A 25120-nucleotide genomic window follows, 5' to 3' on the forward strand; every position below is an offset into this window, starting at 1 on the left:
TTTGGTTGATTTTGCTGAGCTACATTTCTCCCCATCTTTCTCTTCTGATCTTCATTTCAAGGGGAAAACGAACAGGACAAAAAACAAAAAAAAATTAAGATAATTACAAATCTGAAAAAAAAAGACCCAACATGATTATACAAGAGAGGTTGTAGACCCGTGGGCTTAAGTTTTAGAAATCATCTAGTTCAACCCCTTCATTTTACAGATAAAGAAACTGAGGCCTGGAAATGTTAAATGACTTAATGTCACATGGGGAATAAGGAAAGGAAAATTTCAAAGGAAGCTCCCCAACTCCAAGTTATCCCGAGCCTAAATCAACTCCTTAGAAGGTACTGAGATGGGGGGAATTTAGGGCCTTAGCTTCAACTCAACCCTGGAAAAAAAGTCAGAGACAAGAGGGGTTAATGAGAGCCTGGACGGGAGGATTGGATCAGTCCTGGAGGCTGCATGGAGGAGGTGATCGAGGAATCAGGAATACTTTATTGAGTTCAGAGGGAGGAAAATTATGCTTTGCCCCTATGATACAAGGCAGGGGGGGTTGATAGGACTGTGGGATGGAGGGCAGGTGACCAGGAAGGCCAGCTTGGCATGTTGGGCCTCCTGCATTGCTTGCTGATCCTGTGAATGGACTAACAGCACCCCCTGCTGGGGAAACCCCAGTCCAGAAGCTTCCTTTGGGTCATTCCATTTGGTCAATTCCCTTCTCTATCCGTACTCCTTTCTCACTAGAGCAGCAATCATAAGGGAGACACAGTCCCTGCCTCTGGGGAGTTCCTAGCCTGAAGAGGAGTTTACTCAAGGGGTCTCCAGTCTGATGAAAGAAACACAGTCTTCACTTTTGGGGTCTCTAAGTCTGATGGTGAGAGCTTCTTAGGCCAGAGTGAGGAGCTGGGGAGGCTGTTTGTCCCACTCCCCCCTTGCACCCTGTGGTATCTCACTGGGACAGAAATATCTGTGATGTTGGCAGGAGACAAAGGAGATCATGCCCATACTGTGTTCCCAAATGCAACAGCTGGACAGCTATTATTACTCATTTCCATCCCACCCCATGTACCAAAGGAGAGAGACCAGGAGAGGCACAAGAATTAGGTCCAGAAAATAGCCAGCCTCAGAGCTGTCCTCCAAGACACGTGGTCCTTTGGTGGGGCCATGGGCGGAGGGGTCAGCAATGAGGCCTCCTTCTTTGCTGTTTCCTCCTGGTCATCTCCTTCCTCACATCAGATCTTGGTGGTCTCCCTCTAAGCTGTAGCTTGTATGGGTTCTTCTAGTCTCTTTCTTCCCCATCTACCCCACAGGATGCTACTAGATTTGTCTTTGCAAAACCCAGCTTTCTCCACATCTTGCTGTCATGCCCCAAGCCATCCACTGCTCCCTGTTGCCTGTGGGAGGCTGAGAAAAAAAAGCACAGCAGAGGAGGCAGACAGAGCATTGGCTTTGGAGTCAGGAAGACCTAGATTTGAGTCCTGCCTCAGATTCTCAGTAGCTGTGCGACCCCGGACAAGCTGCTTAACCTCTCAGCCTCAGTTTTGTCATCTGGAAAATGGGGATAATATAATAGCACTTCTTCACAGCGTTGTTATAAGGATCAAATGAAGAAACATATATAAACCCCTTCACAAATCTGATGTAAATATGGGCTATCATTCTTATTATTATAGCCTAAATTCTAAACTCCTTAGCCTGGGATTCAATGTTCCTCTCGATCTGATATCAATTTGTATAATCTCAAATTCCTCTTTTGATAAAAAATTTATCAAAACCTACACTTTGGCAATGATGACTTCATACTTCCCGCTCATTCTTGTCTCTGTGATTTCACACACGCCCATCCTTCCATGGAGTACCTTTCCTAATCCTCCTTCTCCTGCCTCTTCAGGCCTCTGAACCCCTCTAGCCTAAAGTGATAGCTCTCTCCACCTCCACTTATTGCCCTTGTAATATTTTTTTTTTGCCTGAAATTCTGGTTTTACAGACTTAAAATCAATTAATTAGCTTAGGTGTATTGTACTGACAATACCTTGTTTTGTCCTTTCCTGTGTATAAATGTTATCTTCTCAACTAGAGTTCAAGCTTCTCGAGGGTAGTGACCCTTATCTTCTCCCTCGTGTCTGCCACAGTGCCCTCTGCAGGTCTGGACACACACAGGATCTCAGTGAATGCTTGTCAAGTAGAATTGAATACATAGAGAAGAGAGGAGAAAATAAGGTAGGGTAGGATAGAAAGGAGAGGAGAGGAGAGGACGTATAAATCAACTAAGAGATTTATCACTAAAAATGTTTTCTAGGCTGACACCCTTATTTACAGTTGTGGAAACTGAGGTCTGGAGGAAATGTTATTTGCCCAAGAACCTCGAGGTAGCAGACCAGGAATTTCAACCCAGGTCTTCTGACTCTAAAGCCAAGGGCCCCTACACTGCACCATTACAAACAAATTTACAGCATATCAAAGGATCCCTCTGAAGCAAGGCCCCTCTGAAGAGTCATCCTCCCTTTGAATGCATTAACTATATATATTTCAATTTATAGTTGGTAGCACACATGCCCTTTTCTGGAACAAATGCAAAGTAAGCCATACCATTAAAGAATGAGAGAACCCTGCTCACTGACCTACATGTGACTGTGGATGTGACCGAGGAAAGTTTCTTTGGTATGGTTGGTTGGTTGGTTTCTTTGAAATGGTTGGAAGGGTGCTGGGTTGGTATGGTGAGTTTGGGGAGGGCTCTAGGGTAGGTCTCACTGTGGGTACACTAGTACTATCCATCCCAGGGAAGCAACGGAATAAGGAAAAGCATCAAGAGACTTGGTTTCCAGGCCTGGCTTCACCCTGACTCTCTGTATGACTTTGTCTAAATAATTTCATACCTCTGGGATTTAGCCCCTTTCTCTGTCGAATGGAGATTATAATACCTGTAGGGTTAACACAAAGAAGAAGAGATGACAACATTATTACGTGTATATATAGTTATGTGGGTGCTTCAAAAAGATTAAAAATGCTTCATGGAAATGAAAGGTTATAATTATTATAGCAGTTTAGGAAAACTTCCGTAAGAAAGTGAAGACTCTTACAGCTCCAGTGATGGCCCCACCCAGTTCCCAGAGACAGGGATTCCAGTAGCCTGGCCATACAGGAGGACCACTCCAGCAGAGCCTAGCTTTGGGAGGTGAGGAGAGGCTATGTGCAGAGACTGGAGGCAGAGGCAATGGGGAAGTCTGGTCCTCTGGAGACTGAGTTAAGAATAGTCCAGAGATGGATTCATCCCAGGAACTCAAGCAGAGGGGACGCCCCTAGCTCAGTTATTTTGGGCCTTGATGCCTGGCCAAGCCCTAACACGCTCTCTCCTCCCCACCAGCTCCTTGTGTTTCAGATGGGGAAAGAGGGTGGAGAGGGCTGGAACGTTGGTGACAAATAGTCCTGAATCATATGAGAAGAAGCATTATAGAGTGGAGCTGGGAGAGACAGTGGATCTGAATCCTCAGGTTTGACACTTACTAGGTACATGACCAGGGGAAAATCACTTCATCTCTTAATATTGTCAGGTAGGTAGCATAAGTAATTAGCACAAATAACACCGGTGTTACCCATTTCAAAGGGTTGTTCTGAGGGAGGAACTATATAAATGTGAGCTTTATAAATCTCTTGGCAGGGATAATAAATGTGTACAAGGTCAGAATTACAAAATTGCTTCAAGTTAGAAGGGACGTGGGCAGTCACTTAACCTAGCCCATACCCCTCAAAAGAATCCTCACTACAACATGCTCAACAAACAGTGAAGCTGCAGCCTGAAGACTTCTAACTAGCAGTATTGGGTGGCAGGGTTAGGATGTGAACCTAGAGCCTCTGACATAAAAGCTAACACTCTCTCCACTACACCTATGAAGAAAGAAAACAAGTATTTATTAAGCTTCTACTTCTGTATGCCAGGCACCAAGGTAAGCACTTTGCAAATATCATCTCATTTGTTCCTCACAAAAACCCTGGGAGGTAGATACAATTATTATCTCTATATTATAATTGGGGAAAGAAAGGCAGACAGAATTTAAAGGAGGCAGAAAATTCTAAAGAAAGCAGACAGAAGGCTGGACATTAGGTGATGAATTCTGTAGCTATTACAACCCACAAAACAAACAAAAATACTAAATGGTCTTCAGTCTTGTATTACCCTCTTCTGCATATGAAAAAATAGTATAAAGGGGGCAAAGGGTACTAAGAACCACAGTTTTGATATGAAATCCTTAACCAATGACTAAAGTACCATTGGAGGAACTGAATGATATCAATCTTGACATTCTTACTATAAATTAAACCAGTAGACAAAAGGAAGTTGCAACTAAATAGAAAGATGATTCTCAGGTTCTGCTTAGACAAAATTAAGGATCTGGTTGAATTAATTTTATCTTATGACCAAAGGCAAAATGAAACAGCATTTCATGGGACATTCAGTCATTTCATATTGTACATTTGGCCTACCTGAAAAGCTACATCAGATTCGAGACACTCTGTGGTCAGCACCCTCTTGAAACCATTTCTCATGAGCCCCCATTAATGTGTTTACCTTTGCTAGGCAACCATTAAACACATTAGATCAAAACAAAGGATAATCAGTCAAATAACACTGCAAATACAGTGCCAAGAAAAGATTTTTAGCTGTTTTCATTGCCTCCAACTTGTTCTCTGCTACCACCTAGAGGCAGCTTGCTGGGTAGAGCGCTAGGTCTGAAAACTGGAAGACCTGAGTTCAAATTCAGCCTCGGATGTTGGGTGGGTCCTTTTAACCTGTTCTTGCCTCAGTTTCTTCAACTATTAAATGGAGCTTATAGTAGCACATACCTTATGGGCTGTTGTGAGGATCAAATGAGGTAATATTTATAAAAGTACTTAGCATGGTGTCTGGCACATAGTAAGCACTTAATAAATTCTTATTCTTCTTACTATCTGCAAGTCTATGTGACTTCTTCAGGGCTATTTGTTGCTCTTTACTACTATTTATTGGGGGTACAATATTTAGAAATCCTTTTCCAAAAAAGGGAGAACTAAAGCTCTTTTTAGTGTGTAGCAGAGGACACCTCCATCCAGGCACCCAGGGAAAGTCAACAGAATTCCTCAAGCTAGTCTGTTCTATTGATGGGCTTTCTATTGGTAGTAATACTGGGTGTTTGGTTCCAGGCAGCTATCCTGCTTGGAGTTGGATCATTGGGGTTAAAAATTCCTTTTAACTCCTATTAAATTTGTGTCTGTGAATTGGTGTCTTCCAAAATCCATTTTCGTCTCCAAACCCCCACAAGAGCTAGAGGGGGACTAGGGCAGCAAGGCCCTTTTCTCCCTGAGACACTTCCTAATGGGCATTCGAGAATAAAAGGATTTCTATCAGCAAAAATTTCATTGTTCTTTAAATATCACCAAACTAAAAGAATGAAAATGAGTAGATGATATGGCAAGAAATTGAAACAACATTAACCTGACTTATTTAAATAAGCTAAGAAATGTTTAAAGAAGAGACAGCAACACAGAGCCATCACCATATTTTGAAAAAGTTCTTTAACATAAAGCTAGATACCACCTCATTCTGAAAACACTTAATTGCTTTGGTTAATAGAGATATATGGCACCTAAGAGAAATACTCTTAACTGTTTAATCTATAAAATCATTTGAATAATATGGTAGAGGATGGTGGAAGATTATGAGTAATATTATTTCAGAAAGCCATGAGAAACCACAAAGGGAAAAGCAAGTATGCAAAAAAAGTTGGTAATTAAGAGCTTTTAAGGGTGAAATTGGAAGCTATGTGTGTCTCAGTGGAGAGAGTACTGGACCTGGAGTAAGAAAAACATCTCCGTGAGTTCAAATCCAGCCTCAGACACTTACTAGTTGTGTGATGCTGGGCAAGTCATTTAACTCTATTTGTTTCCTCATCTGTAAAATGAACTGGAGAAGGAAATGGCAAACTACTCCAGTGTTTTTGCCAGGAAAACCCCAAATGGGGTCACGAAGAGTTGGATACGACTGAAAAATGACTCAACCACAAGAAGGGTAAAACTAGAAGACAACAAATGAGAAATGAAAGATATCTGTGAAGATTCCTGGGACAAATTTTTCTCATCAATCTCAATTGAAGCTCCATATTTGGACTTTAATGTCACTGTTCCCAATGCATGGTATGAGGCAGTAGAAAGCTAAAAAAAAAGAAAGATAGGAAAAGCAGTTGGATTGAATCAAGTATAGAGAGAAGAGATCTGTCCTGGAGAGGACACAATTTTGAGGGCATTGGAGGAGTCAAATTTCAAGATATTTAAAAGAGGAAAGGATATCAAACACTTGGAAAGGAATAGACTTTCTTATTGCTAAAAAAAAAGAAAAGAAAAAAAGAGGTGATTAAAAATATTTCAATGAGTGTTTTCCCTATGCTTGCAGGACTACAAATTCTTTTATAAGAATGATCTATATACATAATAAGGTCAGAATTTTGAAGATATGGGTATACTTTCCTATAGAATGCTACATCTTTCAGTTATAAAGTTGACCGAAAGGTGGGAAAAATATAACTTCTGACTGGACTTGGTTTTTGCTGAGTATATAAAAAACATTTGATTCATCAGAGCAAAATTCAGCCTAAATGGCGCTCTTCCAACAAGTGGCTTCTTGCATATGGGAAGTTTGTATCAGATTCTTTGAAACAACAGAGATCACTTTGTCTGATCATCACTTGGTTGTTAATGTCAATTGAGTATTTCCCAGTGAAACTAAGGCCCACCATCTTAATATCAATATTTTTTCCAGTGATGCTGGAAAAGTAGCAGATGACTATGAATTACGGAATATCACAGTCTACAAAAAATTCAAGTTGTGGGTCACTCAAAGAGCAACGTCAAGGTGTGTGGTGAACATATGTTGGTTATAACATGTTACTAAAGAAGAATTGTACAGGCATGAAGAACATCATCATCTGGGAGATGAAGAAGAAGGAGAAAGAGAAGGAGGAAGAGGAAAAAAGAGAGGAAGAGAAGGAGGAGGAGAAGGAGAAGGATGAGGTGAAGGAGAATAACAAGTTGGAAGAGAAGGAAGAAGAGAAATAATAGGAGAACAAGACAGAAAAGGAAAAGAAAGAGGAGGAGAAAGAAGGAAAAGTGGGAAGTGGGGAGAAGGAAAAGGCAGAATTTTGGGGAGAGGAGAAGGAGAAAAAGGAAGAGAAGGAGGAAAAGGAAAAGGAGAAGAAAGAAAAGGAGGAGGAAAAGGAGAGGGAGAAAGCAAAGGGAAGAAGAAAGGAAAAAAGTAGGAGAGGGGGACAGGAGAAGGAGAGAGAAGAAAAAGAAGGAGGAAAAGGGGAGAAGGAGAAAGCAAAGTGAAAAAGAAAGGGAAAGAGAAGTGGGAGAAGAAAGAGAAGAAGTAGAAGGAGGAGGAGGAAAAGGAGAAGGAAAAGAAAGAAAACAAGATGGAGGAGAAGGAAGAGGAAAAGGGACAGCAAAGGGGAGGAGGGGGAAAATAATGAGAATAAGGAGCAAAAAGGGAGGTGAGGATGAAGAGAAAGAGGGAGAGAAGGAGTAGAGGAAAAAACAATAATATGGAACAGTGGAAAATAGCCCTGGGTTTGGAGTCAGAGAACATAGGTGCCGGGCCTACTTCTGCCAATATCTTAACTATTCTGACTTCAGTTTGTTCACATGTTAAATGAAGGAGTTGGAGAAATGACCTCTCAGGTTCCTTCCGTCTCTATATCCACAAATCTAAGAAAGAATAGTAGCATATTTGTGTATATGTTGTATTTTGCAGTGGAGAGCAAGTTAGACTCCAGGATTGATGACTACTTTAGGCCTCAGTCAATGGATAGACTCCCCTTCACCCTCCATTCCCCTTCTACCATCCCTGCATTAAGGAGAGGTATTCAGTGTGGAAAAAGCTTAAATCGGATGTGATCCCTGTTGTGTTTCATTTATTGCCAGGTGATTTGATAGCATTGGGTGTAAATTGAAAACCAAACAAAACCAAACAAACAGAAATGGAGGACTAGTTTTTTGTTGATACTGTGCACCAACAAACTGCAGAAGTAATAGGAAATGCATTCTGGGAAAGCCTAGGATTAAAGGGATGGTTGGACGGACTGGAGGTATGAATGAAGTGAGACAGGGAACCAGGACAAACGAAAAATCATCTACAGGGGAAATGAGCCAGAGGTCTGTAGATTCTGTGGTTTACAGGTGGTTAGGGAGACTCTTTTTGAAATGTTTGCTTCCAGACCCCTGATTTCTGGATTGTTGCTGCTCTTGAAGGAATGCTGTCACTATGCTAATTTTAAAAACAAAGGCCTTCCGTTGGCTCACTCAGCTTGTTCTAACAGACAGCCAGACAGGCACATGGGGTCCTAGTTGGGTCCGAAATCAAGGTGACCTTTCCAGATGTTGATGAGTGGAGACAGCTGGGGACAGTAATGAGGAGGTTACCTGAGAGTTTATGTGGCTGTTAGTATTGTTCATGTGGGATGTCTCTGTATGTGTTTATGGGTCTCTGTGGCTGTCAGTGGGTTCATATGAACCTCGGTATGTGCATACATCCACAGGTATGTGTGTTTTCCTTTTGCTGATTATGAGGCTGAACAAAGCCAGGCCCTGGGACAATGAGCCAAGTTACTTTATTCTCATATTTCTGTTTTTTTCCAAATTGAAAGCTATGACAAGAGAGTAGATATGATGGGACCCTCTCACCACACGTAGTACTCTGCACCTTGAGGTGGCATGGGACCAAGTAGTCCTTAGGCTGAGGATCCTCACTGGGAAGTAAGGGAGGGACTCATGTATGTGTGTGGGCCTGTGCCTGTGTGTGTTTCTGTGAGTATGCGTAGCCCTGGCATCCTGAACTTGTCACCATTTTCAGTGTGTTATTATAAGCTTTTCTTAGGGAAGAGAACCTCAGATAAATTCCCTAGGGGCATCAGGGCATCTGAAAGCTAAGGGTCTTTGGGGGCTGAGAGCTGGGGAGGAAAGCAAAGTCCCTGTTCTACCTGAAGATCTTGGGGCTTAAGGTTGGAATCCTGTAAGGCAACCATAATATTTGGAAGTTACACCTAGGTGGTTTGTTGATCTCTTTCCAACCCTTTAGAGCAAAACCAGGAACTCTAGAGCCCAGAGGGGAGATTTTCCAGTATGAGGTTAGGGATTCTTCTTCCATCAAAGCAATTATTAGGTAATGCATTCTCACCGGTTTTCTCCAGGAAAGGCTCCAAACTCTCCTGAATGAGAAAGGGCTGAGTCAGGGGAACGGCCTGAGCAAATGGCTGTTACCAACCGTAGCCTAATTACCTTCCCTGTTCTTGAAACCTTCCCTGACTGGACATTTTTCTGAGTTAGGGCTTGGGTCTTGGAGGATATGAGGGAACTTGGGAACTTCTACTGCACTGAAGTCAATTGCCAAGGAGAAGGGAAGGACCTTCCTCTGGCCTCAACTGGTAGATTAAGGGAGGTGTAATTAAATGGTTCAGAATTTTATCTGGGGTTTACTCTGAAAGCAACTCAATTCAACCCAAGTCCTATTGGTTGACCACTGACCATATGTGTGGCCCATCCTATACTAGGTGCTAGGAGAGATTCCAAGAACCACATTATAAGGCATGATCTCTAATCTTTACTACTACTGCCACTGCTACTACTACTACCATTACTATCACTACTATTGCTACTACTCTGAATATATCTTGTATGCACTTATTTGTGTACACTCAGCTATCAAATTAATCTTCCTAAAAAGCAAATCTAACCATTTCTCCTTGCCCCCCTCCTTCCCATTGAATAAACTCCAATGGCTCCCTATCACCCCCAGGACCAAATATAAAATTCTCTTTTTGGCATTCAAAGCCCTTTGCGACCTTGCCCCACCCTACCTTTACAGACTTCTTACACCTTACATCTCTCCACATCCCCTGTGAGCCAGTGACATTGACCTCCTTGATGTTCCTCAAACAAGGCCCTGCTGACTGCATTTTCACTGGCTCTCCTCCATGCCTAGCATACTTTCCCTCTTCCTCTCTGCCCTCCAGCTTCCCTGGTTTTTTTCAAGTCCTAACTAAAATCCCACTTGTCTACAAGAAGCCTTTCTCTGTCCTCCTCTCTGTCGATTGTCTCCAATTTGTCCTGAATATAGCTTTTTGTACAGGTTGTTTGAATGCTATTTCCCTCATTAAACTGAGTTATTTGAGAGCAGAGCCTATTTTTTGCCTTTCTTTGTATCTCCAGAGCTCAGCACCATGCCTGGCACATAATAGGCACTTTATGCTTACTGACTGGCAAGTATAATTGTGTGCCAGATACTGTGTTAAGCTCTAGGGATAGAAAGAGAAAGCAAAAACAGTGCTGCCAAGAAACTTACATTCTAACATGGAAGACAATATATACTTGTGTACTTGACATGTTCTAGACTATAAGTTCTATGAGGTCAGGGACTTGCCTTGTTTAGCCTTGTATTCCCCAATATTTAGCATGGTATCTTGCCCATAGGGAGTTCATTTTTCATCGAGCTAAACAATGGTGTAGTTGGAGAGGTGAGACATACATGTGTAATACACCATGGTGGTCATTGGCTACACGGTCAATCCAAACTGGGAGGAAGGCTAGGTCCAGTGAATGGAAGAAATCAGGCTGAGGGCAAGGCAAAAGGGAACATTTTATTGAAAATGGAAAATCATTCTCCTCTTTCCTTTCTCCTCCTTACAGTCAACTAGGTGACTAATTATGTTGCCCTTCCAGGGGGAATTGGCATGTTGTTAAAGCTGTCCAAGGTGGTTCAGTTAGTGTCAGAGGTAAGATTCAACTGGATGTCATGCTGTTCATATGGGAACAGCTATGGGAGTTCTGAGACATGCCTAGGCCTCTTAGCCAGGTTTCCCAGTACCCTAAGGGGTCTCTTTGGTTGCTTTCAAGTGTCTCCTAGATGGTGAGTTCCCAAAGGGCAGTGACTATGTCTATGAACCACTCTTTTCATATGATGTCTGGGGCATTGAGGCAAGGCTTTGGCAACCAGACTCCCTTTTTTCAAACAATGAGTTTGAATCATTTCAGTTGCAAGAGCAAGTGACAGAAATGGGTCCTGGAATCAACTCTGTAATTCATTATGGAAAAACTACAAGAAGTCATTAAGGCAAATTAATTTTTTTTGGGGGGGGGAAGGATTAATGGTTACAGTGGCTTCAAGCTGTTGAAGGACTACATATTTTTGTGCCCTCTGAATTTTAATGCCCTGAGTCAAAACCCCAATCACTCCAGTCTAGTTACTCCTCTGACGATTAATCCCTTTCCAAAGTAAGTGGTAGTATCTCGTAGAAAAGCATGATGTAGAATGTGATCTGACAAAGTAGAGGGGTTGCGTATAAAATGGTGTGAATGCAGCAAAGTAAAGGGCCCTTCACTGGTATGACATTGTCCTCCATGACACATGGTCAAATGTCAATCATCCGTGATCATGGGTGTAGTAGCAAGCACCCTAGCATACCCAGGATGGCCTGGTAGCACAGGTTCTTTAATCTGCTTTACCAGGAAAGATAGCTTTTTAGAGATCAATAATCTTTAATTACATTCATTAGTTCCCTGAACATCAGAAAAAATATAAGCAGAGAAAATACAAGCAGAGAATTCAGACCAACAGACAGGGCTCTGACTGCCTGAATCAAAGCAATATTGTTATATATGTTTCATACAGCACTGGATGGAGGGAGCCTTTACATCTGAGCAGTCGGGGAGTTCTGAACATATGGGTACTCAGAGTCTCGAGTAGGAAATTAAAAGATTCTTCTCATAAGCAAACCCCCAAAGCAAAATCTCACCTTAGACTATATAGATATACACTTTTGGCTGATAGGCTCAGAGCTAGAAGGCATCACAACCCTTGTGACTCAGTGGCCAATTAGCTTTAGTACCAAAAGGTGTGAAAACCTTCCTACAATCAAGCCTGACCTAAACAAGCTTCCCTTAATGGGCTCACATGAGGCCTACTAGTCCCATTAGGGTGGGGAAGATCTTCATATCCCATTAACATTACAATGGAGAATGAGAAGAAAATGGGTAATGGAAAGCCACAGAAAGTCCAAGACCTTTCAGTTTTATTTTGCATTGTCCTATTGATCTTATACCAAGCGTAAACATGATTTAAATAGTTAAATACATTTGTCCATCACTGTGGAGTACTGATTCCATTATACCAATGTCACATGAGTGGGACACAGTTAACATAGCAAGTTCATGGAGGAGGTAATGTTTGCCAAAGGTTGGGGCTCAAAAACTTAGGAGGGAAGGCATTTCAGGCATCAGAATGGCCTCTACAGAGGTACAGACGCAGGAGGTAAAATGTTTAGCTTGGGGAACAGTTAGTGAGCCAGTTTTGTCTGAGTATAGAGTGTTTGAGAATAATATTAAACAATATTGGTACAGGGTACAGACTGTTGAGAGCTTTAAATACCAAGAGTATTTCATTCTAGAATCTATCCCAGAGGCGGTAGATTGCACTGAAGATTTTTGAACAGGACAATAACCTATGTTTTAGGAATATTAATTTGGGCCACTGTGTAGAGCTGTGGTATCAAACTCAAATAGAAATGGGGGCCACCAAATGATACACAAGGATCGTTGTAGGTCACATATTGACTTAGAAAACCATATATTAACATTTTCTACGTTCTGTTGTATTTTTATTTGTTTTGTTAAATACTCACTTGTTACATTTTTTGTTTAGAAAAAAATCTTATTTATTTTTTAAGGGGAGGACTTTGATTTTCCTTTTTAAAATGTTTTTATTTTGTTTTTTCTCAATTACATGTAAAAACAATTTTAACATTCATTTTTTATAACTTTTGAGTTCCAAATTGCCTTCCTCTCTCTCTTCCTCTTCCCTCCTTGAGAAGGAAAGCACTTTGATATAGATTACACATGTGCAGTCATGCAAATTGTATTTCCCTTTAACCATGTTGCAAAAGAGAACTCAGTCAATAAAAAAGAAAAAGAAAATAAGTAAAAAAGTATGCGTCAATCTGTATTCATACCCTATAAGTTACTTCTCTGGAGGTGGATGTCACTTCAGAATTGTCTTATATTATTGTATTCCTGAGACTAGCTTATTTATTCACAGTTGATCGTCGTTATAATATTGCTGTTATGGTGTGATCTTCTGGCTCTGCTCCCTTCACTTTGCATCAGTTCATATATGTCTTCTCAGGTTTCTCCGAAACCATCCTGCTGGTCATTTCTTAAAGCGTGTTGGTATTCCATCACAATCAAATACTGTAACTTATTCAGCCATTCTCCAATTCATGGGCATCCCTTCAACTTCCAATTCTTTGCCAACATAAAAGAGCTGCTATAAATATTCTTGTACATATGGGAACTTTTCATTTTTCTTTGAGATATAGAACCAGTAGTGGTATGGCTAAGTTAAAGGGTATGCACAGTTTTACAGCCCTTTTGGAATAGCTCCAGATTGTTCTCCAGAATGTTTGGATCAGTACACAACTCCACCAAGAGTGCATTAGTGTTCCAATTTTTCCACATCCCCTCCAATATATGTCATTTTCCTTTTCTGTCATACTAGTCAATCTGATAGGTGTGAGGTGATGCCTCAGAGTTGTTTTAATGTACATTTTCCCAATCAATAGTGATTTAGAGAATTTTATGTGTAACTGTAGATAGCTTTGATTTCTTCTTCTGAGAACTGCCTGTGACCCAACTGTGACCCAATTACATTTTAATCTGGTTCACACCACACTCAGTAGTGTTTCATGTTTTGGACCAAAATGTGGCCTGTTGTTTGATGCCTCGGTGTAGAGGATAGATGGTAAGTGGAAAAGAGTCAAAACAGGAAGACTAATCTTGAAGTTACTACAATAGTCCTGGTGAGGGGTGATGAAAGTCTGAGCAAGAGTAGTGACTGTGTGAGTGATGAGACATCCAAATGTAGTGGGTGGGATATTCATGGTCCAGCCAAGGAGACTCAGAAGGATGGTTTGACAGGTAGGAAGAGAACCAAGGAAGAGCAGTCTCACAAGGAAGAGCAACTGTCAGGGATATCGTGAGAGTGTCAAAAGCTGTAAAGGGTTTAAATCCAGTTCAAATCCAGCCTCCAACACCACCTAGCTGTGTGACCTTGGGCAAGTCACTTAATCTGTGCCTACCTCAATCTTTTAATTGTAAAATGGGGATAATAACAGCACCTATCTCTCTGTAAGGATTAATTGAGATAACATCTGCACCCAGATTTGAACTCAGGTCTTCCTGAATCCAGGCCTTGCACTCTGTCCACATAGCTTCCTCTAGAAGAGATTAAGGCCATTATCTGAGAAATGGATTACTCAAAACAGCCCACACTGAACCTGAGAAAAGCATAGCAAGGGGCTTCATGACCAGAGTTCTTAGAGTTTCAGGGGCTTAATATTACAAGGGAAGTAAGCTCCTGTAAGAGACAGAAGGAGGAGGGGATCAAGGGCACAGATGGAGAGGCCAGCCTTGTCAGGGAGAGCGAGCCCACAACCATGACCCTCGACCCCTGTGAAGTAGGCAGGGCAGATATTATTTCCATTTTACAGGTGGAAAAGGAAGGTGAGTTAAATGACAAGAATACATGAATAACACGGCCTATGTCTCAGGTATCCCAGACCAATAGTCTTTCTAATCTCCCACATTGCCTCCAACTTTAGCAAATGGAAAGAGATTAATTGATCAGTCTCTTTTATAGCTGTGGGCCAGGGTATGGCATATGGGTCAAGGTAGTTTAACGGGTGTGGGAGTTGGGAGCATAGGGAGGCACATAGCGGGCATGGCCCATGAGAAAAGTCCCAGGAAGCCTGGGGCTAAGAGGACATCACTGATAAGCAGCAGGGCTGTGACATTCCTGCATCCCGGACTCCTGGCAGAAGACTGACAACTTCAGAGCTGAATGAAGAGGCTTTGGCAAATCCCAGCTTGCCCCAAGAGCATTCTTAACAGTTTCATGAGGCAGACAGCACTGATCCCTAAGCTTTTACCACTGTGCTCTGAAGCTACTTTGTCCTTCTCCTGATATGATGGAGAGATTAGTGAAGATTAGAAGGGGGAATTAGATTATAATAACCTTGGGGACTACAAACATTTTGTGTGTGAGAACACAGCATGAGACTGCAACATGATTCTTCCTTGCTATTTACACTCTTTTGTCTTAATTAAATGCTTTTACTATTGGATTTCTGACCACCCTGCCCCCCTCCATAAACTCCAGTGACTCCCTGTCAATTCCAGCATCAAATATAAAATCTTCTTTTTGGCATTCAGAGTCATTCATTACCCACTGCTTTGCCCCTGACATACTCTCTGATCCAATGAAACCAGTCTCCTAAGGGACTGTGCATCTCTTGGCTCCGCAGCATCTTCACTGGCTGTCTGCCATGCTTAGAATGCTTTTCTTCTTTATCTCAACTTCCTGGCTTCCTTCAAGCCTCAGCTGAAATCCCATCTTCTACAGGAAGCCTTCCCTCATCTCTCTTAATTCTGGTGCCCTCCCTCTTCTGATTCCCCCTCCCCTATTTATCTTCTACATAGCTTGTTTGTATATACTTGTTTGCATGCTGTCTCCCCATTAGACTGTGAGCCCCTTGAGGGCAGGAATTGTCTTTTGCCTTTTTTTGTGTCCCTAGCACTCATCACAGTGCCTGGCACATAGAAGGTGCCTAATAAACGCTTATCAACTGACTGTCTTTTGCATAGTGTTGCATGGGAGTGGAGGAAACAAGTATTTACTAAACCTCCTACTATGTGCCAGGTGCTGTACTAAACCCTTTACAAATGTTATGTCAATTGATCCTTACAGAGAGGTAGACAACATTATTATCCCCATTTTACAATTGAAAAGATTGAAGTAGGGAGAGATTAAGTGACTTGTCCAAGGTCACACAGCTAGGAAGTGTTGGAGGCTGGATTTGAACTCAAGTCTTCCTGAATCCAGGCCTTGCACTCTGTCTGCATAGCTTCCTCTAGAAGAGATTAAGGCCATTATCTGAGAAATGGATTACTCAAAACAGCCCACACTGAACCTGAGAAAAGAATAGCAAGGGGCTTCATGACCAGAGTTCTTAGAATTTCAGGGGCTTAGTATTACAGTAAGAGAGGGGGTAGTATGAGAATGTGCCAAATGATGGTAGGTTCAGGTTCGTGTGGTTGCAGGGGAGAGGAGGAAGTACATTATAGCCCAGGACTTAGAATCAAGATACCCTGGGTGCCCTACACCTATTCATTTTGTAATCACTGGAGAAAGAAAAAAAGAAAACTTAATTTTTCCGGGTCTCAGTTTTCTCGTTTGAAAAATGGGATAATGGTACTTGTACTTCTTAAGTTTCTGAGTTGTTTTGAGGAAAGAATTTTGTAAACTTTTACAACACTCTGTGTGTGTGTGTGTGTGTGTGTGTGAGAGAGAGAGAGAGAGAGAGAGAGAGAGAGAGAGAGAGAGAGAGGGAGGGGGAGAGAGAGAGAGAGAAAGAGGGTGAGAGAGAGAGAGAAAGAGGGGGAGAGAGAGAGAGAAAGAGGGGGAGAGAGAGAGAAAGAGGGGGAGAGAGAGAGAAAGAGGGGAAGGGAGAGAGAGAAAGAGGGGGAGAGAGACAGAGACAGAGAGAGGGGGAGAGAGAGAGAAAGAGGGAGGAAGGGAGGGAGAGAGAGAGAGAAAGAGGGGGAGAGAGAGAGATTTTCATTATTGGATGCGTCAGTAACAACAAAAGGAGAGGACACCACTGAAGACAAAAATCTCTACTTGAGTGCAAGGACTTTGTTTCTGCCATTCCTCAGGAAGTAAATCCTTTGCTAACTTTTCTCCCCTCTTCTCTCCTTTCTTCTCTATTGTTCATCCTCCCCTCCCCTTCCCTGGCTTTCCAGAGCTCTGTTAACTCTTTTGTCCCATGTAGTTTTGTTTATGATTTCTTGAAATAGAACAGATGAGGAAATTGAGTTTGAAAGGAGTGAAATGACTTGTCCCAGGTCACACCCTTAGTGTGAATTAGCAGAATTTGAACTCAGCTCTTCCTGACCCGAAGTCCAACACTATCTACTATACCACCTAGCTGAGTGGGACCAATAGTGTCCCCCTCACCGGACCAGTCGTTTAGAGCTGGAAGGGATGTTTGAGACCATCTTGTCCAGCCTCTTGACTTTATAGATGTGGAAGCCAGAGTCTAGCTAGGTCTGGGGACTTGTCTGAGGTAACTTAGCTAGTAAGTTTCTCAGATGTATTGGAAATCCTGGTCTTTGTTTTAAAAGCACGGGCTGCCCTCTCCTGCCGCTGCTCTCCCATCTCTGGAGAGGCATGGGAGGGAGAAGAAGAGAAGCAACAAGAAAAGGGTAGTGGGCACCCTGGAAAGCTGACCCCTTTGATAATCCATAGCCTTGAACAGTCTGCTAAGCCACTGCTGTGAATGGAAGGGAGAGAGGAGGAGGTGGGATGCAGAGACGCCTGATGAGGAAGGATGAGGCTCTCCTGGGGGCTCCTGCCGAGGAGATGGAGGAAAGGTCTGACTTTGGCTCAGCCCTCATCAGCTTGTTTTTCCATGAAGTAAAAAGGAGAAGTACAACCGTTACCCAATTTAAACTTCTCTTCCCTGGAGGGCACATCAGATTTTCTGTGTATTTGGTGACTGTTGTGAAACGCTTGAAACTTTTGGTGTTTCCTTTTTCTTGCCCTGTCCAGGCAGCCAGCCTGCATTTCTTTCTTTCCTTCCTTCTTTCTGAACAAACTGCCCCTCAATGACACTACCCCCCCCAGGGCTGGTGACACCCCATAATTCACCCAGAGGAATGCAGTCTAGCAGTGAGGGAAGCAGAAGCCACGAAATATTCCTATTGCATAGTCCCAGGACACAGCAGCCCCTCTGGTCCGTTGCCATGGAGAATTTTCTTTGAGAAGTAAATAGTCCACTTGGCCCTAAAGACTAGGGAGATGGTTTGGTCCTTGCTCCCAGTTTCAAAGTCATTCTGTCCCAGGAGATGTGACGATTCTAGGCCAAAGGTTTCCTGGGGAATATTCTTGGTTCTACTGAATCACAAAGCACCCAGTAGGGTTGAAGCATGTTCCTTTGGGTTACAAGCGAAAGCAGAGACGAGAGAGAAGGAGAGGAAGAAAAGGACAGAGAATGTAAGATGATGAAAAAAATGGTCAAGAAGATGTGTCCCTTGAGGAGAAGCAGAAACAGAGACCTCAGTCAGGGTCTCACTGAGCTAAGGCATGGATTTCATCTTTAGCAATGTCCTCCCCTATGAATATCACCGACTCAGCAAAAATATCATCCTCACCATTATTATGACCAGCCATTACTAATAAGAATAGCTAACATTTATAAAGCACTTACTATGTGTCAGGCACAGGGCTAAGCATTTTACAACCCCTACCTCATCTGATGCTCATACATCTCTGGGAGGTAGATTTTAATTTCATTATTTATATATTTATTATCCCAATCTTGCAGATGAGGAAGCGGAAGCAAACAGGGTTAAGTGACTTGCCCAGAGTCACAAAGCAAGTAAGTGTCTTCCTGACTCTAGGCTCAATGTTCTATTCACTGCCCCACTTAGCTGCCTCTATAACAACTACTACTACTCCAACTACCACAACAACAACAACTGTTAAATAACTTTTAAAAGATTTACAGATTTCTTTGCTCTCAACAACCCAGGTCACCTGGATGGGATCTGAGCTGTGGATAGAACAAAAAAACAAACCCATTTATATGTTGCCTTAAGAACTATGAAGTGCTTTACATATATTATCTCAGTTGATCTCTGTAATGACTGTGAAGTCGGTGCCATTATTTACAGATGAGAAATTGAGTCCAGAAGAAGGTGAAGTGATTTGTCCAGAGCCACACAGGTAAGCGCCTGATACGGGATTCAAACTCAGGTCTTGCTGACTCCAGGTCCACCTGGCTGCCTCCTAACTTGATGGTGCTGTCCATTTTAGGAAGCTGTCCATTTCCATTTTGATGAAGAAGAAAGTACTGAATTTGGCACCAGTAGATCTTAATTTTGGGGGGGGGGGGGCAGATAGGCACAGTGGATAGAATGCTGGGCCTGGAGTCAGAAAGACTCATCTTTCTGAGTTCAAATCTGGCCTCAGACACTTATAGCTGTGTGACCTTGAGGAAGTCACTTAATTCTGTCTGCCTCAGTTTCCTCATCTGTAAAAGGAGCTGGAGAAAGAAATGGAAAACCATTCCCGTGTCTTTGTTCAAGAAAACCCCAAATGGGTTCAGGAAGAGTGGGACACAGCTGAAAAAGACTCGACAACGACAACCAACAACAACAATGGCTCTTAATTTCCTCATCTTTAAAAGGGAGGGCTGGTTGTTGAACTAAACAATCTCTAAATGCCTTCTGGTTCTAAGTCCTTTAATCCTGTGCTCTGGGTTTGAATCTCAGCTCAGCTACCTTCTACTTGTGTGATTGTGGGCGAGTCATTTCACTTCTCTGGGCTTCTTTGATCTTTTAGGTCCCTTCTAAAGCTCCATATCCTATAATTCAGGGGAAATGTGCTTTGGGGAAAATAAAAAGTGCTCATGTTTATAGAACATTATAAGATTTATAAAAAAGTGCTTTTCCCACAATAACTCTGGGGAAAGGTATTATTATCCCCATCGTGCAGACAAAGGAATTGCCTTTCCTGAGCTTTAACCGGGGAGGGTGTGAACCAACTTGAATTTCTATTAATTAAGAACAAGGCAACAAGGAGTCGGGAGATTGGGATTCTAGTGGCTTCGCCACAGAGTCCTGGTGTGATGGGCCGGGTCATTTGACCTCATTGAGTGTTACTTTTCTCATCTTTAAAATGAGAGATGTGGACCAGAGGATTCTAAGGTCGCGTTCAGGGCTAAGGTCCAAAGGATGAATGGGACCTGGATTGGACGAATACTGACTGGGTTGGCTCTCTTGCTTTTCATTTCCAGTCTTCTTTCTCCACAGGGCAAAGCTATCCTCTAGAGCCCTGAGTTCACATGGCATAGAGAAGGTTCTTACTTTCTCAAATGATTTATCCCTGGGGGCAGAGGGCAGGGTTGGGGAGGCACAATGGAAGGGGTTTTGTTCTCTAAATGGCAGTTCACATGGAGGAGTCATGACCTCCTGGTCCTTCCCTATTCTCTCGTCCTTTTCTCCTTCACTGGATTCTGTCCCAGATCCAGTTCCCCTTCCCCATTTTTCTTTTCATTATCAGCACAAAACCCAGAGGCCAGCAGGCCCCAAGTCCTCTTGCCCTTACTAAGGAGATTTCTGCCTTCCTTGGACAGAGGTCTGGAACTGCCTGCTTGGTGGGAGCCCACCATGGGGACCCCGGATGTGGGCTCTGAGTGGTGTTTTGCAGAACTCACCCCAGGGATAGGGAATAGCAAGTAACAAATCAGAGCACAAGGGTCTGCTTCCCATCTCATACTTGGTGGTGGGGGTGGTAGGGGTGGTGGGGGGCTTGCCTCAGGGCAACTCAGAACCAGCTGCATCTTTATCTAACCTATCCCCCCAAGCCTTTATTTGGGGCTTTATTGTGTGGCATAGGCTAAGACGGGGGTGGGGAACCCTTCCCTTCCCTTCCCTTCCCCTCCCTTCCCTCCCCTCCCCTCCTCTTCCCTTCCCTTCCCTTCCCTCCCCTCCCCTCCCCTTCCCTTCCCTCCCCTCTCCTTCCCTTCCCTTCCCTCCCTCCCCTCCCCTTCCCTTCCCTTCTCCTTCCCTTTTTTCTCCCTCCCTCTCCCCCTCCTTTCTTTGTTTGCTCCCTCCCTTTTTTTTTGCTTCTCTCTCTCTCTCTCTCTCTCTCTCTCTCTCTCTCTCTCTCTCTCTCTCTCCTTTCTTCAAAGCTTAGAAGGTTAGCTCAGTTACCAGCTCCTACCTAAAATATTCCTTGATCCTGCTATTTGAAGTGGTTCTTAACCTGGTGTTCTCAAGCTTTTTTTTAAATATTTGATAACTGTTTTCTAATTTAATTGGTTTCCTCTGTAATCCTAAGTATTTATTTTATGCATTTTAACAAATATTCTGAAAAAGGGTATAGGCTATAGGAAGCAGACTGCCAAAGGAGTTAAGAAGCCCTCTTCATGTGTGCCTGTTGTACACACCGTGGATAAGAGCACCGGACTTGGATTCAGGAAGACCACAGTTCAAACACCATCTCAGATACTTAATGTTTGTGACGCTGAGCAAGTAACTCTCCCAGCCCCAGTTTTCTCACCTGTAAAATGAAGATAATAATAGCACTGATCTCACAGGGTTATGAGGATGAAGTGAGATAATACATAAAATATATAACTTAATACATGCAGTGTATAATACATGTATAATACATGCACTAGGGGCTTTGCAAAGCCCTACATAAATTCCGATTGTCATTATTATTATTATTATTATTATTGTTGTAGTTGTTTTCTAGTAGAATTTAAGGTTCTTCCTGCCCTAGAGCAGGGACCCTTGTTGTCTCTGTATCATCAGGTGTGTCCCACAATGGAGGGGCTTCCTACATACTTGTTCGGTGAAATTGAATTCTCTTCAATTCCTCAAATATGCTTTGGATCCCTGTGGAGGGCCTAGCTTCATCCTAAGCTTTTTAGAGGATGCAGGAAAGGGTGGGTGGGAATAGCACGCTTGTCCAGAGGGGGCTCACGGTGCAGTGGGGGTCAGAATGAGGGAAAGCAGTGGCCAGAAGACCATGATTGACTCCAGGAGCTCTTGGTGAGCAGGTGCGGAAGACTTGGTGGAGGAGCTCAGAGGGTGTGTGCCTTGGGGTAGGGAGAAAGGGGATTATTTCAGGCTGGGGGAAGGGTGTGGCCAAAGGAGAGACATTCAAAAACGATGAGGTGGGTTTGTGGAATGTGGAGGAGAAGAATTGCCTGGTTGGAGGAGGGAGGAAGGCCTTGGCTATCTCAAGGACAAATGAAATTCTCCAAGTTGGCTCAGAGATTTCTCCGCATTTACAAGGGATCTCAGGGGTCATCTAGTCCCTAGGCTCTTAACCCTCCTTGGGTTAAGATTCTACATTCTGTAGAATGTATGGGTTGACTAATATATGTAACAGATGATCATCCATGGATGGGGGAACTTGCCACCACACGAGACAGCGTACTAATAATAGCCAACATTTATAGAGTGCCTACTATGCGCCAGGCACTACGCTAAGTGCTTTTAAGTTACTATCTTATTTGAGCCTCATAACCACCCTGGGAGGTAGTGCTTTTATTGCCCCCCATTTTGCAGATAAGGAAACTGAGGCAAACAGATGCTTGCTCAAGGACCTATAGCTATTGTCTGAGGCTGGATTTGAATTCAAGTCTTTCTGACCCCAGGTCCAGTACTCTATCCACTGTGCCACCCAGATACCTCTAATTCATTAGTACTAAATTACCTTAATTACTCTAATAAAGTAATCATTCTTTCGACAGCTCCAATTCATAGAATTATAGCTTTGGAATGGAAAGGTTCCAAAGGTCCTTAAGTCCAACCCCTTCATTTTACAAATAGGGAAACTGAGGCACAGAGAAGTTCAATGTCTTGCGGGTTTAAACAGCTATTAAGTGTCCGACTCAGCATTCAAACGCAGGCCAGCCAGAAAATGGATAGAGATTTTCCTGACACAGAGCTCTCTCCACTAAGAACTTCAAACAAAAATAATTTTAGTGAAAAATAGTTCTAGTGGTTTTTTTTAAACCTCTAAAATATAAAACACACTGAGGAGGAGGAGAGAAAGGAGGAAGAGGTAAAAAAAATTGTTAAATCAATTCTGATTTCATTTACTACTTCAAATACTCCATATTTCAATTACTCCGAGGAAAGGAGCCTGTAGTCTAGGAGGTTAGAGCAGATAGATCAAGAAAGTCTGGTCACATAGGTGTAGGAAGCTCAGGCAAAAATCTAGGCCAACCTCCCCTTTTTACAGATGGGGAAACTGAGGCATAGGGCTCTGCCATGACACAACCAAAGTCACTTCATGAGTCTACAGTAGATTCCAGCCAAAGGGTTCCGACTCCAAACCCAGTATTCTTTGTCTATACTATACCAACAGAAAGACTGAATAGGGGCTCTATGAGTTTTTGAGCAGCACTTGGGGGATTTTCTCTTTTCTTTTTTTAAATTTATTTATTTTTTTTTAGTTTATAACATTCAGTTCCACAAGCTTTTGAGCTCCAAATTTTCTCCTCCTAACCCCCTCTCCTCCCCAAGATGGCATGCAATCTGATATAGGCTCTACATACACATTCACATTAAACATATTTTCACATTAGTCATGTTGCAAAGAAGAATTATAACCAATGGAATGAACCATAAGAAAGAAGAAACAAAACCAAAAAAGAGCAAATAGTATGTTTCGATCTGCATCCAGACTCCATAGTTCTTTCTCTGGATGCGGATACCATTTCCCATTTCCACACCATTTCTAACTCCTTTGGAATTGTCTTAGAACCTTGCATTGCTGAGAAGAGCCAAGTCTATCAAAGTTAGTCATCGCACAATGTGGCTGTAAGTGTGTACAATGTTCTCCTGCTTCTGCTCCTTGAGGGTATTTTCTTGCTTTCAACAGGACAAACCTGTGGCCCTCAGAGAATTCTGGCAGGATAGAAGTTTTCCCAGCTAAAGGGGATTATCTCATCTGGAGAAAGAGAGCAATTCTTCTGCATTTATTTTATTTTCTGTAGATTCCTGGTTTTTTGTTTTATTTTTGTTCAACGTCCTTCTCTCCCCCTCCCGCTCCTCACCCCCCTCCCCCCTATTTATTTCTGTTATGGAAAGAGTGCTGGATTCAGAATCAGATGATCTGAATTCAGATTCTGACTCTGGCACTTACTATCTGTGTGACTGGGTAACTCACTGTCCTTTTCTTGGTCTCAGTTTCTTCTGAGAGAGTTTGACTAGGTCACTTCTAATGGTCCCTTTCACCTCTAATCCTATGATAAGGTTTAAGCCTTATCATAAGGCTTTATTATCAATAAGCTTATGATCGATGATTGCACAACCGTGGCGAACTCTTCTTATGAGAGCTCCCTGTATCCAGCTCATCAGCAACTTACCTTCTGAGAAAGTCACCTCAGACATGGAGAGCTCGTGCCGACCTGCCTCTGGTCAGACAGTGAGTGTCAGAAGCAAGATGTGAACGCAGGCCAGTATCTGCCATACCAGGATTCCACTCAGCTAGCGAGCTGCCTTGTATTATTACCTAGCCAAGTGCTAAGGGGAAAAACTGAGCGCCCTTTGCTCATTTCACAGAAAATCATAATAAAAATTCACATTTACGTGGCTCTCACATGACAAACCTTGGAGGTAGGTATTGCTAGTGTCATTATTATCTTACAGAGAAGGCTCTGAGGTTCAATGACTTACCCAGGGTCATACAGCTAGTCAATTGTAAGGGCTCATTTTAGGTCTTCTGACCACCATAGTTTTGCCTGATATATGAGGTCAGAGTTCAGTCTGGTAGAAAGAGCATGCATCTGCAGTGAGAGGCCCAGGATTCAGTTTGGCTTTGGGCAAAAGTCCCTTCACCTTCTCAGGACGTCTTTTTCTTCTGTAGAATGTATGGGTTGACTAAATGATTTCTAAAGTCCCTTTCAACTTCAGCAATTGAGGCCCAGGGCACAAGATTTAGAGCTGGAAAAGATTTGAGAGAGATTTTCTAGCTTCCCCTTCCCTCCCCCCTCTCCAATCTGCTTTCGTCAGAACATTACAGAGAGGGAACAGGGACTTCAGGGTTCATCTCATTCAATCTCTATTTTATAGATGAAGAAATCAAGACCCAGAGGACGTGTGGCTCTCGGAGGAAAGGCCCACAAAGAGGCGAAGTGATTTCCCCAGGGTTACACAGACATCAAGGAGCAGAATCATGATTTAGACCTGGGTCTTTTGATTCCCAAGCCCAGAACACGCTCCCCTGCGCCACGATGGCTTCTTGGAATAGGGCCTTGGCACCAGCTTCCTCCTTGTTTGGCGATTCTGATCCCTTGTTACTCAGAGCAATAATGCTATATCCACCTGGGGGCTGAACTGCGGCCAAGCAGCTGATACCAATCTAATGGTGGATCTGATGGGAAAAAGATGAGCCTTGGCCTCTCAATCTGCTTTAAAAAAGAAAAAGATTAGGTCGACTCCTTATTTGCTCTAAGATAAACTATAAGCTTCT

The sequence above is a fragment of the Trichosurus vulpecula genome, chromosome 3 (assembly GCF_011100635.1).
Source record: "Trichosurus vulpecula isolate mTriVul1 chromosome 3, mTriVul1.pri, whole genome shotgun sequence".
NCBI classification, from domain to species: Eukaryota; Metazoa; Chordata; class Mammalia; order Diprotodontia; family Phalangeridae; genus Trichosurus; species Trichosurus vulpecula.